The sequence below is a fragment of the Cetorhinus maximus genome, chromosome 31, assembly GCF_964194155.1.
Source record: "Cetorhinus maximus chromosome 31, sCetMax3.hap1.1, whole genome shotgun sequence".
NCBI lineage: Eukaryota > Metazoa > Chordata > Chondrichthyes > Lamniformes > Cetorhinidae > Cetorhinus > Cetorhinus maximus.
The window spans coordinates 14760323-14772501 of record NC_135909.1 but is presented as its reverse complement, the minus strand read 5'-3'; the positions used below and the strand labels follow the sequence as shown (position 1 = coordinate 14772501).

The 12179-nt window shown below is 43.1% G+C and overlaps 1 protein-coding gene across 1 annotated transcript in view; it reads left to right on the top strand.

Annotated features, from left to right (window-relative positions):
* The window catches only part of LOC144670292 (histone H2AX-like), a 297255-nt gene that overhangs the window by 564 nt on the left and 284512 nt on the right, over nucleotides 1-12179 (top strand). The window lies entirely within an intron of this gene.

Here is a 12179-nt window from a genome sequence, read left to right as displayed (position 1 = left end):
CCTTCGATGCCATTCAATAAGATTATGGATGATCTGATTGTGGCCTTTGTTATTCACAATAAGAGGTTGTGGTGGAAGAATTAATTCAGGCTGGTCTTTTTGTTCAAGCTGGTTTATTTTCAAGACAGCTCCTCAGTGCTACAGACTTCCAAGTAGCTTCCCCACAAAGTGTTTCAGCTGTATCTTTTTATTCTGTTTAGGTGGGATAATCAATACCCATCACCTGTTTAACTAACAATAACAAGGCTTTTGTCATTCAAAAATGTATCTAATTCAGCTTTGAATATATTCAATGACCCTGCATCCACTGCTGTCTGAGGTAGAGAATTTCAAAGATTAAAGATCCTTTGAGAGAAGAAATTTCTCCTCATCTTTGTCTTAAGAAGGAGACCCATCATTTTGAAACAGTGCCCCCCCCTCCCCTTGTTCTAGATTCCCCCATAAGGGGAAACTTCCTCTCAGCATCCTTCCCCTCAGAACATTTTAAGATCTAATAAGATTACCTCTCATTCTTCTAAACTTAAATGACTATTGGCCCAAACTGCTCAATGTTTCCTCAAGGGATAACCCCTCATCCCAGGAATAAGCCCAGTGAACCTTCTCTGAGCTACTTTTGTTTTGGAAAATTATACTTTATTCATAAAATATCTGAAAGAACATTACAAAACATTTCCAAATGGCCATCACAAAAAGTGTAATCATATTGAACTTTTCCACATGGATCACGAGGAGCAATTAATACCAGCAATGAACATTACAGTATTTTCAATATGGTCATCACAGACTTTCAGACAGTACAATGGTATTGGAGTTATCGATATACAACATGTTGCACTTTGAAGTGCTTCAATATAATTGAGACACATGTAGCTTTCACTATATACATTCCTTGTGAGTCATACAGCCGAGGGGTCTATACAATTCCCAGCCCCTCGGTGCACTATGGCAGAAAGGTCATAGACAGCGACCATTCCCCATTGCGCCTTTGTGGCGGCTGCCCCAAGCTTTAGTGCGTCCCTCAGCACGTAGTCCTGGACCTTGGAATGTGCCAGTCTGCAACACTCGGTCGGGGACAACTCTTTGCGCTGGAAGATCAACAAATTTCGGGCAGACCAAAGGGCATCTTTTACCAAGTTGATGATCCTCCAGCTGCAGTTGATGTTTGTCTTGGTGTGTGTTCCTGGGAACAGCCCATAGAGCAGAGTCCTGTGTCACAGAGCTGCTCGGGATGAACCTCGACAAAAACCGCTGCATCTCTCCCCAGACGTTCCACAAAGGCACATTTGACAAGGAGGTGAACAATGGCCTCTTCCCCACTACAGCCACCTCAAGGGCAGCGTGCGGAAGGGGTGAGACTCCTGGTGTGTAGGAAGAATCTGATAGGGAGGGCCTTTCTCACCACCAGTCAAACTACGTCTTGGTGCTTGTTGGAATGTTCTGGTGATGAGGCATTCTTCAAATGACTTTGACAGCCTGATCGATGAACCACCCGACAGGATCCACCATCTCCTTTTCCCCGCAAGGCCTCTAGGACATTACGTGCTGACCACTGTCTGAAGGACTTGTGGTCAAAAGTATTTCTCTGCATAAATTCTTCCACAAGGGGCAGGTGGTACCGCACGGTCCAACTACTTGGAGCGTTCCGCAGCAGTGTGGCCAGACCCATCCTTCGCAACACCGGGGATAGGTAGAACCTCAGCACGTAGTGACACCTGGTGTTTGTGAATCGGGGGTCTACGCACAGTTTGATGCAGCCACACACAAAGGTGGCCATCAGAATGATGGTGATGTTGGGCATATGTCCCTCCTTCAACAAGATGACCAAAGCTGTACACAGTGTTCGAGCTGTACTCTCACCAATGCCCTGTACAGTTGCAGCAAGGCATCTCTGCTTTCATTCTCCATCGTCTTTGCAATAAAGACCAACATTCCATTTGCATTCCTAATTACTTGCTCGAGCTACATGTTAACTTTTTGTGATTCATGTCCAGGATCTGTCTGAACCACGGTATTTTGCAATCTCTTCACATTTATATAATGATCTGCTTTTCTATTTTTCCCACCAAAGTGGAAATCCTCACATTTTCTGCCAGTATAGTCCACATCCCACATTTTTCCCACTGACTTAACATATCTATATTGTTTTGTAGATTCTGTGTCCTCCTCACAACTTCCTTTCCCACCTATCTATGTACTGTCAGCAACTTTGTCTAGCCTGTCCTTTCATCCGAGTCATTAATATAAATTGTAAATAGCTGAGAACCCAGCACTGATCCCTGTGACACTCTGCTAGTTGCAGTTTGTTAACCTGAAAGTGACCCACTTCCATAGAGTAACAGAGACTGACAGACAGAGAGTTAATTACACACACATTATGATAGATTGACAGAGAGTGAATTCCACACACTCAGAATAACTGTGATTGACAGAGTATTAATTCTGCACTCACACACAGTTACAGAGATTGACAGAATGTTCATGCCAAACTGACACATAGTAACGGAGACAAAAAGATCTCGAGTTAATTCCACACTCTCACACAGTAACAGAGACCAACAGATACAGAAATAATTCCACACACACATAAAGTAACGGAGACTGATGGAGAGTTAATTGTGCACTCACATACAGTAACAGAGATGGAGGGAGAGTTAATTCCACACTCGCATGCACTAATAGAGGCTGACACATACAGAATTAATTCCACACTCAGACAGACTAATGGTCAATGACAGGTCGAAAGTTACTGTATTTCCGCCCTGAAACACAGTAACAGAGATTGACGGATAGAGAGTTAATCATGCACTCATGTACAGATGACAGATACTGGGGATTAGTTATTTCCACATTCACATACAGTAGGAGAGATGAAGAGATATAAAGTTAATTCCACCCACTCGTACAATAACAGTTACCTGGTTCACACTTGAAGAATTCATCTGACATGCGTTATACGGCCTCTTCATTGTTTCATGATATTTTCTATCTTCCTCATCATCCAAGGAGCCCTGGCTTTGGTTCCTCTCCATTTCCCCCTTATTGGAATGTACCTACTCTGTACCTGAAATATCTCCTCCTGAAAGATCACCCATTGTTCTGTTACAGTTTTTCCTCTCAGTCTCCAGTTCCATTTCACCCTGGCTAAATCCCCTCCCCCCCCCATTGAAGTTCGCTCCCTTCCAATCACTCTTACCCAAGGGTCCACCCACAGACACTTGGTTCACATGGCCAACCTTGGCCCACCTCATTCCCCAGCACCAGATCCAGCAATGCCTCCTTCCTAACTGGACTGAGAACATTCTGGTCGAGGAAGTTCTCCTGAACACATTTCATCAATCTCCAGACATCACCACTCTATAGTTCTTATCACTTTTAAAAATAAGGGGTCGCCCATTTAAGACAGAGATGAGGAATTTTTTTTCCCAATCGGAAGCTATTGTGTCTTTGAAACTCTCTTCCTCAAAGGATGCTCGAAGCAGAGACTGAATATTTTTCAGGCAGAGATAGATTCTTGATGATCAAGGGGGTCAAAGCTTATCAGGGATAGGCACGGATGTGGAGTTGAGGTTACAATCAGATCAGCCATGACCTTATTGAATGGTGGAGCAGGCTCGAGGGGAGGAGTGGCCCTACTCCTCCTAATTTATATCTTCCTATGTTCTTATACATCTGTGATTTCCCTGCAGATGTGCTCCTCTATCTCCCCCTCTCTCACCTTTTTGGAGGCCAATTGAATATCCCCGTGAGTGTGATCATCCTCTTATTATTCCTCAGCTCCAAGAAATGAATTCTGCCCTTGTCCTTTTGAGGATATTGTCTCTTACCAAGATTACAGTGACTTCCTTAATTAGTACTGCCATCCTACCTCCCTTTTCCCTTCTCTATCTTTTCTGAACACTTTGCATCAGTGAAAATTAAGCACCCAGTCCTCACCATTTTTAAACCACGTTTTCGTCATTGCCACGACATCATATTCCCACACGGCTATTTGTGCTTCTAGATCGTCAACATTATTCACCACACTTTATGTGATAACACACATGTCCTTGTATCTCTCTTAGATTCCTTCTTCATCTACTCCTATCTTGTATGTTCCCACTTCTTCCACAGTTATTCCTCAGTTCTGCTTCTATATACTGATACCCACCCCGTGCCTATTTAGTTCAAACCCTCCCGAATCACACAAGTGACCCTCCCCATGAGGAAATTGGTCCCAGTCCTATTAAGGTGCAACCTGTTCCTTTTGAATAGTTGTTTCCTGCCCCTGAACTGGTCCCAATGTTCCAAGAATCTGAATCCCTCCCTCTTGCACCAGCCTCAAACCACATATCGATTCTCCCCATCTTCACATTTCTACTCTCACTAGCACGTGGCACTGGCAGTAATCCCGAGATTACTCCCTTTGAGGACCTACTTTTTAACTACCTCCCTAGCTGCTGGAATTCTGACGGAGGGACCTCAATACCTGTCCTCCCTGTGTCATTGATACTGACGCGTACCACAACCTCTGGCTCACTCCCTTCCCCCTACAGAATAATCTGCACCCTCCCCGTGATGTCCTTTACCCTGGCACCAAGGAGACAACACACCATGTGGGACTCTCAATGACGGTGACAGAAATGCCTGTCTGTCCCCCTGACTATGAAATCTCCAATAATGGCTGCATTTCTACTCTTTGCTGTTCCCTCCTGTGCAGTTTCTTGCCCATTGATACCATGGTCTGGACTGCACTCCTTCAGGGTGTCACCATTCCCAGCAGTCTCCAGTGCTGAATACCGGTTTGACAGTGGCACATACCTGAAGACTCCTGCACTTTCTGCCTCTTCCTACTCTTCCGGATGGCCACCCATCTACTATCCTGAGCTCTCTCTCTCTCCCTTTGAGGTGTTCAGCTCCTGGAATGTACGATCCAGCGATCTCTCATCCTCCCTGATGCTCCACAGTGACTCCATCTGCCCCTCAAGCTCGGAAGTCCTGAGCTCGAGCTCAAGCAGCTGGAGACACTTCCTGCTCATCTGGCCCCCAAGACACATGAAGTGGCCTGAGGTTCCCACATGGGGCAGGGACTGCAATCAACAGGTCTCAGCTGCCCATCCATGATCTAAAACAAACCTCTATTCCCTCCTTTAGAATCCAGTTTGTACCTTGTTTAAATTGTTATTTATATTAAATACCTCAAGACCTGTTCTGCACTAATACTCTTATAATTGCCCTGATCGAAATGTTTAATTTTCCAGCTCCTCGTTTAATCAATGCCTCATTTAGAGAAATCTGCACAAACCAACCAGCTCCCTTCTTTCCCCTGATATCATGCTTTGACTATTTTTTATAAACATGGCCGGTTTGCTCCAACCCCTCCCTCACAGCTCTTTATCCCCCCCACCGCTCTCACTCTTCTCTCCTTCTCTCTCTCACTGCCGCTCTCGGGCTGCTCTACCGCTGCTCTTTATCCACCCTCCAGCCTCACTCAGCTCTCACTCTCACTCACTCTCAGCTCCTCCACAGTCCCAAGTTTCTGACTGTTTAGGAAATTCTCTGATCTTTCTTTGCTCCAAGATGGGTGACCTCACACTTCCCCATGTTGACCACCATCGGCCACAGTTTTGTTCACTCACTGAATCTGTCAATGAGCCTTTGAAACTTGCTGCTCCCACCTACACTACTAACCATGTCACCTAACCTAGCGTCATCAGCAAACTTGGATATAGGCTGGAAGTATTTGAAATGTAAGAGCTCTGGGAATGCAAACACAACAGCCAGCTGACGTGACAGAGAATCAGTTCAGTATCAATCTCTCCACGCTGAAAAACAGCCATTCACCACTACTTTCTCCTTTCTATCCCTTATTCAATTTTGCATCCATGTTGCCCCTGCCCCTTTAGTCCCATCTGCTTGAATTTTACTAACAAGTCTTTTTCAAACCCCTTTGGAAATCCTGACAAACACCATCAACCTCACCACCCTGGGCAATGTTCTTTGAAACTTCATCAAAGAACTTCATTAAGTATTTGCCATGGTTTTCTGTTAACCAGTCTGTGCTGGTTGCCATTTATCAACCCATGTTCTACCAAGTGACAATGAATTTTGTCCTGGATGATTGTGTCTCAATGTTTCCCCACCACCAACATTAGACTAACTGGTCTGTTGTTCCTAGCTTTATCCCTCTCCATTATAAACATGGATGTAACATTAACAACCTGCAGTTCTCCGGCTTCACTCCCATATCCGAGGAGGTTTGAAAGATTGTGGCTCGAGCTTCCTCTATTTTCCCCCTTCCTTCCCTCAGGAATCCAGGATGTATCCCATCCAGGTTATGTGACGTTTCTACTGTGAATGCTGTCAACCTTGTGATGGCCTCCTCTTTATCTATTTTCATCCTATCCAATTTCTCCACCAGCTCCTCCTTTACTGTGAGATTAGCAGCATCCGCTTGTTTCGTGATGACAGATGAACTGTTCTCATTTAGTACCTCAGCCCTCTGCCTCCACAGGATCTCCTAATCAGCTGACCTTTTCAGTAACTGTCTATACATTGGTAAAAGACTTCTGTTTTTGGTTAGGTTACCTTCTAATCTTTTCTCATGCACTCTCTTGGCTGACCTAATTTCCTTTTTCAGCTCCCCTCTGTGCTTTCTATACTCTGCTTGGTTCTCTAATGTATTATGAATCTGACAATTATCATCATGCTTCTTTGCAGTTCCCACAGAGCACAGGATGTGTAGGCAACAGCTCTCAGCTGTCCCAATACTTCACTGAAATATGCCATTTAATTAAAGTTCTTGTTATTTCGAATGTTCCTCTCTTTCTCTCTTCTACTTTTGAAGTTGTCTCTCAGTTTCAATTACACATCAGCTCCTTCCCCGTCTGCACCTAATCCCCACTCTCCACAAAATCCACATTTTAAACTCTTCACTCTGCAATTCACTCTCTCTGTGTTTGAGCTTGCAGGTCACTCTGGGACTTTTTGTAAAATAATTGTTCTACTTTATTTATTCGAAAACAGTTTGTTTTTGAATTATCAATTCATTTGCACTGTAATTCCAGTTCATCGGAATTCAATGTTACAATAAATTGGAACTCAAGAAAATCTAGAGATGACTTACTTGTTCCGCAATGACGTGTCTATTCCACTTAGTTCATTAAACCCTGTTCTAAACAGAAAGCTTAATCCAGATAATATCTCAACCTGAAGAACTGATGATGCACAGAACTCTCGGCTTTTGACAGGAGTTATTCCACTTTTGATTTTAACTTGTTCGCTGGTGTCGATTTACTTGGATTCTTCACCTGATTTCTCTGCTGTCCAATGAAGTTCTCCCAGCAGAGTTCTCAATAATAATTTGATTTTTCCTCACAGGATTTCAATCTTGATGGTTTTTGAACTGTTTTATTAAAGGATTTAGTTTTGTAACTAGCTCCCTAGCTCTCCTCATGATTAGACAGGAAGTTTAACTGCTGCATTTTCAAGCAGCTGACAGCTTAATTTGAAAAATCATTGTGACAGGATTTTGGGTTTGAATCCAGTCACAAATCTGGTTGTGATGCCTTGTGCCTCCAGCTGTCATGTGACCTGCCAGGGGATGACATCATAATTGCCCCAGTCATGTAGCTGTTGATTGGTCGATTTCTTAAACACTTTCACTGGGACTGACCTGGTCACAGTCGCCTTTGGAACACAAAGGTGTTTTTTTTCAAATCCCACACTGGAATTTGTGTGTAACAAAGAAGACTGATACTCTAGTACAGCTCTGAGGGAGGGCTCCACTATTCGAGGTGCTATCCTTCAGAAGACCCATTAAAACGAAGCTCCCTCCAGCCTCTCATTTTGTTGTAAGTGATTCCATGGTGCTCTGCCGAAGACACGAGCAGTGGCGTTATTCTCTGATAGAAAGTGTCTGTTCCTTTTCCCTGGATGAGTTTCGGTTTTGCACAAATAAAACATGAAATTTGACTGAAAACTCAACTCAGGTGGGACTCAAAATCACAACCAATGCATTAGTAATAAAGGATAGAGGGTTGAATTGATCAGAGTGTGTGATGGACTAATGCTTTCTGTATTAAGTACCGATTTCATTGAGATAATTTTAGAGAGAGGGAAACAGCTGGATTTTAATTCCACTCCTATGGCTACTATTCCCAAAAACACCATGGAATTGGGTCAACAGGCAGATGTTCCTGCATTAAAATACCCAAATACTGATCAAAAGATTCACAACTGGTAAAATCTGGGAAATGCAGCTTGGATAGGATACTGCAACATTTACTGGGAGCTGCGCTGTGTGTAGGATTCTAGTTCTGAACTGGAGATTTTCAATATTGAGAGAATAATGGCATCAACAAATTTGGACAGGGCTGCACCTCGTTTCAGTTCTCTCCAATAACTATTGAGCACAGATCCAGAGTTAACCCTAGAATCATAACCCACATCAAAGATTGAGAATGATAAAATAAACCCCACATTCACACAGAAAATCGGACAGGGTGAACTACTGAACAAATCCAACATGTTACCAGGCACTGACAAACTGCACAATACACACTCAGCACCAGAGTCTGACAGATACAGAATGAAGCCCATTACTCACAGCACCAGCGACTGACCAGTACAGAATAAATCACCCACTCACTACAGTAACGGAGACAGACAAATGCAGAATGAATCCCACATCACACACAGTGCAGCTGACCAGTAGATACAGAATACATCTGAGACCGTTTGACATTCAGAAGTTGAGAATGAATCAGACTTTCACATAGTGCCAAACACTGAGACACAGAGGAATCATAAGCACATGTTCAGAATCAAAGTCTGATAGAGACAGAATGAATCCCACAGTCATTAATGAAAATGAAAATAGCAGAAGATGGTTTCAATCCATCGAGCTCTGGGTTATGGGCCCAGCACGCTTCCGCTGAGCCACTCTGCTAGATGGGGAGGTAGTGCCACAGTGTTATTGTCACTGGACGAGTATTCTAGAGACCCAGGAGACCCAGTTTCGAATCCCACCATGGCAGATTGTGAAATTTGAAATCAAAACTCTGATTGTCGATTGTCGTCAAACACCATGCAAAACCTGCCTCTTTTACATGATCCGACTGGTAACTCCTGGTCCCTGACCCACAGTAACATGGTTGTCTCTTAAATACCCCCTGAACAAGGGCAATTAGGGATGGACAAAGTTGTGCACAGCATCAGGGATTGAGTGTTACAAAATGTATCGAACACTCGCACAGATTACCAGACCCTGACAGACAAAATGAATCCCACTCTCACATACAGCATCACAGACTAACAGATGCAAAATATGTTTCAAAGATTCCCAGATATTGAGAATGACTCCCACATTCCTGTTCAGCACTTGATACTGACAGATACAGACTGAATTCCACACTCACACTGAGCAGCAGATGTTGGAATGTCCAAAATTCATCCCACCTTCAAACACAGAACCAGGCTCTGACAGTGAATGAGAAGTGCACAATCAGATAGTACCACAGACTGAACGATCTAGAATCGATACCACATTAACTTACAGTGCCAGAGAGTGACAAACACAGGATGAATCTCATTTACAGACATTTACAGGGACTAACAGGTATAGAATCAATCCAACACTCTCATACTGTGGTCAAGAATGACAGATACAGCATTTGTCCCAAACTGGTATATCATAGAAACAAGGATCAAGAGTAGGCCATTCGGCCCTTTGAGCCTGCTCCACCATTCAATATGATCATGGCTGATCCTCTATCTCAACGCCATATTCCCTCTTTCTCTCCAGACCCCGTGATGCCCCAAATATCCAAAAATGTACCAATTTCTTTCTTGAAAATGCTCTGCGACCCGGCCTCCCCAGCCTTCTGTGGTAGAGAATTCCACAGGCTCACCACTCTCTCAGTGAAGACGAGACCATGAAGAAGCACTGAAACATCTTTATGGGATATGTGGAACATTCCTTGTTCCAGTCCTACTCAGGCCCCCTCCCGCAACTCTTCCTTCGGTACACCGTTGACCATTTCGGTGCTGCTTCATGCTCTCACCTGGACCTGGAAAAAAATGATACAATTTTGCTTCCAATTTCCACCCCTCCATCACCTTCATGGTCCATCTCTGACACTTCCCTTCCTTGACCTCTCTGTCTCATTTTCTGGTGATAGACTGTACATCAATATTCAATACAATCCACTGGATCTCCCTTATCTTTTCTCCAAAAACTTCAGTAGATTAGTTAAGCATCATTTCCCTTCCATAAACCCATGCTGACTTTGTCTAATCCTATTAATGCTTTCCAAGTGTTCAGTTACCATGTCTTTTATAATAGACTCTAGAATTTGCCCTACTACTGATGTTAGGCTAACTGGCCTGTAGTTTTGTTTTTTCTCTCCCTCCTTGTTTAAATAGCGGGGTTACAATTGCCACCCACAAATCTGTGGGAATTGCTCCCGAGTCGAGAGATTTTCGGTGATGACCACCAATGCATCCAGTATATCCAGGGCCACTTCCTTTAGTAGCCTGGGATGTAGATCATCAAATCCTGGGGATTTTTCAGCCTTTAACCCCGTTAATTTCTTGACCACAACTTTTTTAACTAATACTAGTTTTCTTCAATTCCTCCCTCTTGCTAGACCCTTGGTTCCCTAACATTTCTGGAAAATTATTTAGACCATAAGACATAGGAGCAGAAATTGGGCCATTCGTCCCATCGAGTCTGCTCTGCCATTCAATCATGGATGATAAGTTTCTCAACTCCATTCTCCCGCCTTCTCCCCGTAACTTTTGATCCCCTTACCAATCAAAAACCTATCTATCTCGGTCTTAAATACACTCAATGACCTGGCCTCCACACCCTTCTGTGGCAATGAATTCCATAGATTCACCACTCTCTGACTAAAGAAGTTTCTCCTCATCTCTGTTCTAAAAGGTCTTCCCTTGTCCTGTTTTGTGAAGACAGAACTAAAATATGTGTTCAATTCTCCTGCCATTTCTTTGTTCCCCATTATAATTTCCCCCATTTCTGACTGTAAGGAACCTACATTTGTCTTTGCTAATCTTTTTCTCTTCACATATTTATAGAAGCCTTTACAGTCAGTTTTTATGTTCCTTGTAAGTTTAATCTCATACTCCATTTTCCCCTTCTTGACGAATCTTTTTGTCCACTTTTGCTGGATCCTAAACTGCTCCAAATCTTCAGGCTTGCTCTCTTTTCCTGCAGTTTAATATGTCTCCTCTTTGGATCTAATACTATCCCTAATTTCTTTTGTAAGCCATGGTTGGGCCACCTTTCCTATTTTATTTTTGTGCCAGACAGGAATGAATAATTGTTGTAATTCATGCATACATTCCTTAAATATTAGCCATTGCCTATCCACTGGTCAACCTTTTAAGTACGGTTCCCCAGTCCATCATTGCCAACTCACGCCTCAGACCCTCTTAGCTCCTTTATTTTAGATTCAGGACCTTCGTTTTCAATTCAACTTCTTCACTATCCATCCTAATGAACAATTCCATTATTTTATGGTCGCTCTTCCCCAAGGGAATTAATTCTTTCTCATTGTATGGCACCCAGTCTATGATAGCCTGCTCTCTAGTTGGTTCCTCAATGTCTTGGTCCATAAAACCATCAGGTACACACTCCAGGAAATCCTCCTCCACAGCATTATTGCTGTGTGGTTTGTCTAATCTGTATGTAGATTAAAGTCACCCACAATTACAGTTGTATCCTTATTGCATGCATCTCTAATTTCCTGCTTATTGCCTTCCCTTACATCTCCATTAATGTTTGGAGGCCTATAGACAACCCCCACCAACGTTTTCTGCCCCTTGTTGTTTCTTATCTCCAGCCAAACAGATTCCACATCATGATTTTCTGAGCCAATATCCTTCCTCACTATTGCATTGATTTCCTCCATTACTAACAATGCCACCCCACCTTCTTTCCCTATTGATCTGCCCTTCCTAAATATTCAATACCCCTGGATGTTCAGTTTGCATCCTTGATCACCCTGTAGACACGTCTTCATAATTGCAACTATATCATAACCATTTATATCTATTTGCACCGTGAATTCATCTACCTTATTGCAAATGTTCCACACATTAAGATATGATGCCTTTCAACTTTTCTTTAACTTTGTAACCACCTTCGCTTTATTTTGCACTCTGACCCCATTTGTTTTTCA